The following is a 7,953-nucleotide window of genomic DNA, read 5'->3' on the forward strand; positions in this document are numbered from 1 at the left end:
CTTATTTTCTTTCATTTTCCATCCCCTAATATTATCCTAGGGTTGGCTGTAAAGTTTGACCAAAAAGAGAGGAAAAGCAAAGGAAAAAATGGAAGGTGACAAGTGTTGATCATCCAAGCTATCTTTGACCCAACTTTTCTTCCTTACTTATACTTTATTTCTCACCAAAACTCACAAGATTTTTTCCACTCAAGAGCGCCAAGAGAGAGAAGAGAAAAAGGGAGAAAACTTTCTTCATTTTCATTTTGATTCTTAGCCAAAAATTGTAGGAAATCTATGACGCACCAACTTCTCCCAAGGGCGAACCCAAGGGTATCGGCGGGACGCCTGCCCAACTCTCGCCAGGACTCGATACCATTCCAATCCAAACTTAAGGTAAATAACCAAATAAAAAAAATCGAACTGAAAAACAAAGTCGCTTGCATATACAAGTGTTCAATCTTACATCACAAGTTTTCAAAATATATCAATTTTTTCAAAATATACAACTTCCAAAAGTCGTCTAATCAGTACAACCAAAATTCTAACCAAAAGAGCAATCAAGAGGCTTTCCCATAATTCCTTCCATCTCAACTCTTTTAAGGAAAGCAAATCTAACGGGGTGAGCGAATGCTCGTGAGGCCAAGAAAACATGCAAAACACGTAGTTCAAATAACAATATCATTTAAGCGAGAAAGAAAGCTGTAACATTCAAGCAATTCACAATTTTCAATTCAACACATTCAATGAGGATACAGGAGCTCTCAAGAGCTAATTTCCACCTGCTTTGCCAAAATTCAATCCAATACCTCCTCTTGATGACACTCCGTCACCCGGGTAGGTAATTAAATCCGTAGAACTTCACTTACTCCATTTATGGTTCTGAGTCGACATGAGAGGTATCTCGCACTCGAATCGGTGTAGTACATACTATCGCTCAGTGATCGATGAGACATCGCACCAATCGATTTATACTTTGTTTATGATCCTGAGTCGACATAAGAGGTACCTCCTACCTGAATCGGTGTGGTATATACTAACGCTCAGTGAACCGATTACAATTATTTAGGGTTTTGAGTCGACATGAGAGGTACCTCCTACCCGAATCGGTGTGGTACATGCTATCGCTCCGAGAACCAATTATAGCACTGCGACGGTATGAAAGGTACTTCCCACTCAAATTGGTGTGGTACATGCTATCCACTCAGAGCTCACGAGTTAAACATATTCATGTATAATTATCAATCATTGTTTATGGTTCTGAGTCGACATGAGAGGTACTTCCCACCCGAATCGATGTGGTACATGCTATCATTCAGGAAACCGATTTTAGAACTGAGACGGTATGAGAGGCATCTCCCACCTGAATCGGTGTGGTACATGCTTCTGCTCAGAACTTACGAGTTAAAGGTGTTCATGTACAATTACTAATTATATGTATTCAGGTCTTAAGTACCATGTAGTTCAAAGAGAGAGAGGACAAGGGCGTCCCCATGAGTAAAATATGATTTGTCGATAAGATTTACTTCGAGCGACGTCGAGTCAACACAAATGTAATTTGCAATGGCAACACTTCACTTAATTCACAAAGCAATTCACTTCACACAATTCGAATATCAATTCGCATAGCACAATTCAATTGTAGCATCACTTAAGGGAGAACAAGTGTGATAAAGTACACACTAGTCTCAACAATTTCATAATACTCAATTAACAATTCAAAACATTTATCAACAATTCATGCACTTGACACTCACCAAATCACAATAAGGGAGTAAGTGCAAAAGATCTTTAATGATTCGCTTCGGGATTCTCTTCGAGACCTTCTTGATTGCCTGAAAAAAATGACTAACAATCACCCTCACACATTTTCACAAATTCCTTGTTAAATAAGGAAGAATGCACACAATCTTTAAAATTCAAGTTAATGTCCTTATAAGAGCTTCACTTTATCGAAAATCAAGATTCAAAAGTGAGGATTTTAAAGTTACTAAAAAAACTCGTTTTCCCAACGAAATCTGGTTCAAAACAATATACCAAAATCAAGATAAGAAGTCAAGTTCCCAAAATTTCATTTTCAAAGAAATCGGCAAATTCAGCTTTGCGTGTCAAATTTTGAAAAATCAGATCTTGCACTCAGTAGGTCCAAAATTAGAAAACATAGTACCGTTGGAAACTTGGTTCAAAGTAATAAAAGTTCCTAGTAAATACTTTTGTAAGATTCTAAACGGAAGACATTTAAATTTCTGCTCAAAATAGATGATATAAGCATACAAGACAGTTTCGATCATGCTTTTTGACAAATTTTGGAAATTCGAAAAAATTCACAAAAAGTGAACTAGCCTCTGAAATTTGTAATATAATAAGAATTCTAAACAAAGTTTCAAACACAACAAACGAAACTAAATTGGGGTTTTGAGTGCCAAAATATAGCAGTCAAAGTTGGCCAAAATTGAAGACTGTTCGGTCAATTTTCCAGATTTGAAGAAACAACTTTGGCACATCATTTGCATATCGAAATGGTCTTAGAATGACACCAAATTTGGTACAATTAAACTCTCACATGAGAGCTATTCCTCTATCAAATTTCATGTAAAAAATCATACGGGAAGATAGTTAACAAAACTACCAAAATTCAAGAAATTTCCAAGACAAATCTGTCTTCTTGCTTTCTTTTCCTTTCTCAAACATTTTGCACCATGAAATCAGTCCCATTTTGGTTCATTTGTGAAACCAAGGTCCAAGAAATATTTCATGAGCAATTGATAGTTGGTTGACATCAAAATTTCAAAATAAAACATTTCACAAACAACTAAACCAGTCAGCCAGCAAAAGGAAGGGTTTTCCAGCTTTGCCGCAGTTTGGAAATTGAACCATATCTCACTCCATACAACTTGTAATTAAGAATGGTTGGTGGCATTGGAAACTAGAATCATAAGAATAAATTTCATCAGAACAAATAGTTTTCAAAATCAATTCATAAGTGAGAGAAAATAGAGCCACAAAATGCAGCTTCTACCTTTGTCTTGGATAGGGCAACAGAACAGGGCAACAATTTTACCGACTCACTATGGCTCACTCATTTCGAACTAGAAAGTGAATTTTATACCGTTAGAAAGCTACAAATGTCTAGTTTCAAATGCCACAAATGACACTCGATTTAGACATCTGTACAAAGAGATATGTTCGTTCAAAGAGGCACTGTTCAAGCTATCTGAACACAATTCTAGATTTCTTTACATTTCGACATTTCAAGTTTTGCTCAACCAATTCAAATGATTTTTGGTAGAAACTTTCTACACATCATATACAACATATATACATCAGTTTCACAGTCATTTGAGCATCAAAAATTCAAAATAAAGACACGGCAATAACAGGACAGATTTCGGCCAGCAATCCTTGATAAGAGTTTATTTTACGTATTTTTAAGTGCATTTTATTAGTTAATTTTGAGTTGATTATTTAGTTTTATAAATAAAATAAAGAGCTTTTTGGTAAAATTATATATTTTTGGTAAAAGTGGATAATATTGATTTTCTATTGATTTTAATAGTAAAAACTTCATTTTTATGCAGGAATGATGACTCAATCACCAAACGATGTCAAATGAGGTAAAAAATAGAGATTTGGTGATGAATTCAAGTGGCAACAAGAAGAATGAAGTGAAAAACGTTCAAGTGAGGAAATGCAATACAAGTCAGTTTTGACACTCTTCAGTATTTTGACCATATCTGGAGCTACACTTATCGGATTGAGGTGATATTTATACCATTTTAAAGCTAAGAAAGAGACCTAAAATTCGTATGAAGACATCGAAATCCATTTCTGCCATCTTCATGGGCAAAACGTTGGAATACAGAAGCTGCATTCTGTGGTCGGAAGTTAAAACAGAGGTTTGAACAGGTGACAGTATTTCGATCATATCTCAGGTTACAAAGCTCCGATTTGGATGATTCTTGAAGCATTGGAAAGCTAACTCAAAGGGCTACAACTTTTGTGTTTTGCACAAAAGCTAGTTTGGCCTTTATCAATGAGAAAATTGCAGTTTAAATAAGGCCAGAGTGAAAACGCGAGTAGATAAAACGCGAGTTTATGCCGCGTTTTGTGTAGGCGCGTTTTATAGCCGAAATTCTGCAATTTGACTCAGCCAATTCTCTTGTGTTCATACCACTTTCCAGCTATAATATGCAAGGGAATTCGGTGCACATGCTTCAGAAGACAAAAGGGCAAGAAAGGTGGCTTATTTTCAAGTCAAAAACATTGGTTATTGACAATTATAACAAAGTTAGATTTGGGGAATCAAAAGTTGGAATTTGACTTGGAAAAATAAGCCTTTGAGTGTTTTTTATGCAGAGATATAGGGAGAGGTCTGGACATCAAAAACGTAGCTTAGCTTCTTACAGAAAAACATATTCTCTCTACCTAGGAATTGCAAGAAAAATTGGGATCTCATTGTGTAATCATCTAAGTTGAAGAACAAAGAAGATTTTTGAAGGCTTCACCATATCTTGGCTAAGGCTTTCTTTACTCCTCTTGTATTTGTAATTCATGATGATTTACATTAATGAAGTTATGAGTGTTTTATCAGTCATGAGTAGCTAATTTTCTTTATCTAGGGAGTAGATGAAGCTTATGGCCAAATGATATGAATTGATTGTTATTCATTCTTGTTCTATGTTGTATTAACTTGTCTACTTGTGTATGCTTGATTACTTGTTGTAGTTTGATCACCAATAACAGGTTTATAGTTATTTTTATTCATTAAGAAATGGTAAAAATAATGGAATGACACAAGTAGAACTTGAGTTGTATATTCATGAGAATAGAAATACATTCAAGTGGATGAAATCTGCATTTCATGTGTGAATAAGAACAGATTTAGTATTTACCAAGAGATTAGGACAAACTAATCTGTTTTAACCCATTATTATCATGAGAATGTGATTTTGGTATTTCTGGAAATGAATCCTTGGTTAAACAAGAGCAGTAACAAGTGTTGAATTAATTCATTTTAGATCTTTTGTGTCATAAGTGGAATCTACATCCCTAGATCTTAATATTTAGTGAATTCTACTCCCCTTGAGATATTGCAATTTTCTAGTTAAGAACTCTTGTAGTTGAAGTTAATTCTAAATTTTCTGCTTAATTTTATTGTGAGTCTAAATAATAGAGTAAATTAGTATCTAATAATTGTTTTAAATTGCTCATCGTGGGATCGACCCGATACACATCTCGTACTACAATTGCGACCTGTATACTTGCAGTCCAACGGGTGTAAATTCGGAATTAAACTTGCACTTAAAGTAAAAACCCGTCAAGTTTTTGGCGCCGTTGCCGGGGAGCGGCAATATTAGAGCCTAATCATCTTTATTAATTTAGACAGCTTTATTTTTTAGATTATATTTAATCTTATATTGTAATCAGTTTTTTTTTACCATTGAAGTTGCATAATATCTCTTATTTCTGTTTGTAGTGTATGCACCGGGAGTCTCGAGAAGTCGCACCTTTCGATCCAGAAATTGAGAGGACACTACGTAGACAAAGGAGGCACACACAACACCAAGAGGAACAAGAGATTTGGCAACCGATAGAGAAAATTTTGATAGAACTATCATTTGAAGAAGAAATGGCTGAAAATGAAGCAAATAGGCGAGTTCTACGAGATTTTGCTCTACCGGGAACACAAGGATCTCAAACAAGCATAGTAAGGCCTACGGTAAATGCTAACAACTTTGAGATTAAACCATCACTTATCCAAATGGTTCAACAATCTCAATTTGGAGGTAATGCAGTAGAAGATCCTAATACACACTTAGCTACATTCTTGAAAATTTGTGATACAATTAAAATGAATGGAGTTAGTGATGATGCTATAAGGCTAAGATTGTTCCCATTTTCATTGAGAGATAAGGCCAAACTTTGGCTACACTCTCATGCTCCTAATACTTTCACCGGATGGGATGATTTATCAAGAGCATTCTTAAATAAGTATTTTCCACCAGGAAAGACTGCTAAGCTTAGAATGGATATCACTAGTTTTAGTCAATTGGAGGGAGAATCATTATATGAGGCATGGGAAAGGTTTAGAGATTTGCTTCGGAAATGTCCACATCATGGACTGCCGGAATGGTTAATCATACAAACCTTTTATAATGGTTTATCTTTCTCCACTAAAACTATTATTGATGCAGCCGCAGGTGGAGCTTTAATGGGTAAATCACCCCAAGAAGCTCAAAATTTGATAGAAGAAATGGCCGCAAATAACTACCAATGGGCCAATGAAAGAGGTAATACGAGACGTCACGCAGGTATGATCGAAATGGACATTCTCAATATGTTGAGTGCCCAAATGAATAACGTGATGAAGTTATTGAGTAGACAAGGTGGAGTTAGCCCAAGTTCATCTAATGCTCACGTAGCTTGTTGCTCTTTCTGTGGAGGTGAACATGATATTAATGAGTGTGTTGATTCTGAGCAGGTACAATTTGTCAATAATTACAACCGAAATACTCCAAATAATCCCTACTCGAATACTTACAATCCGGGGTGGAGAAATCATCCAAATTTTGGATGGAAAGATCAAGGCAATCAACAAAGGCCAACCAATCCGCCGGGATTTCAACCAAGGCAACCACAGGCTGAAACTAAACCAAGTTGGGAGATCGCGGTGGAAAAACTTGCTAAGGTGACTTCGGACAGATTTGAACGAGTAGAAGGGAGACTGGATCAACTCACTACAATGTACAGGAATGTAGAGGTCCAAATTGGTCAAATTGCTAGTTCTTTGAATAATCGAAATCAAGGAGAATTACCTAGCAAAACAGAGGTCAATCCTAAGGAGCAGGTGCAAGCCATTACTCTTCGTAGTGGTAGACAATTAGAAGATCCTCCAGTGGTGGAAGTTGAGAAAGATGAGAACGAAAAACAAGAAGAAAAGCAGAGGAACCAAGAGGCGATTGTGGAGGAAAATAGTCGGGAGAATCCAAGAGAAAAGCAACCATCATCTTCCACTACCATTCCAATACCTCCTGCGGTTCCATTTCCACAAAGATTAAAGCAAAATAAGTTTGATAAAGATTTTGAAAAATTTGTTAAACTTTTCAAACAATTGCACATTAACATTCCTTTTGCCGATGCTATTTTGCAGATTCCGTCTTATGCGAAATTTCTCAAGGAAATCATGACTAGAAAAAGAAAGTTGGAAGACTGCGAAACAATAGCATTAACGGAGGAATGTAGTGCAATTATTCAAAATAAGCTACCACCGAAGTTGAAGGATCCGGGGAGTTTTTCTATACCTTGCACCATAGGTAACGTTGATTTTTCTAAGGCATTGTGTGATCTTGGTGCTAGTGTATCATTAATACCTTTAACGGTGGCTAGACAATTGGATTTGCATGAGCTTAAACGCACTAATATCACTTTGCAACTAGCGGATCGGTCTATTAGATATCCATTGGGAGTGTTGGAGAATGTATTGATAAAAGTTCAAAAATTTATCATTCCAGTGGATTTTGTGGTATTAGATATGGAAGAAGATATATCTATGCCAATTATTCTAGGTAGACCATTTCTAGCTACTGCAGGTACTATTATTGATGTAAAAAATGGCAAGCTTAAGTTTCAAGTAGGTGAAGAAGAGGTAGAATTTAATTTGAATGAAATGGAAAAATACCCTTCTTTTACCGATCATGCTTATTCTATTGGCACAATTGATAAACTAACCCAAGAGATGAGTCAAGTCAACTTTGACTTAGATCCTCTTGAGTATTGTTTAATGAGTTTAGGTAAGCAAGAAGATGTTTGTGAAGAAATTGAAGAATTGACCAAGTACTTGGATTTTCAAGCACCTTATAAAAGGGGTAATTTGTATGAAAGTCTTGGCCAAGGAAAAGGGTTTTCACAACCTTCAGAAATTGAACCTCCAAAGTTAGAGCTCAAGCCACTTCCGACTTATCTAAGGTATGAATT

The 7,953-nt window shown here is 35.9% G+C and overlaps 1 non-coding gene across 1 annotated transcript; it reads right to left on the reverse strand.

The window, feature by feature from the left end:
* Window positions 1-5,995: 5,995 nt before the first annotated feature.
* On the reverse strand, window positions 5,996-6,102 carry LOC113748523. Its single transcript, XR_003464377.1, has one exon. It is a non-coding gene; the product is annotated as a small nucleolar RNA R71 (small nucleolar RNA).
* Between the last annotated feature and the right edge of the window lie 1,851 nt (window positions 6,103-7,953).

Source organism: Coffea eugenioides, chromosome 9 (assembly GCF_003713205.1).
Source record: "Coffea eugenioides isolate CCC68of chromosome 9, Ceug_1.0, whole genome shotgun sequence".
Taxonomy (NCBI): Eukaryota; Viridiplantae; Streptophyta; class Magnoliopsida; order Gentianales; family Rubiaceae; genus Coffea; species Coffea eugenioides.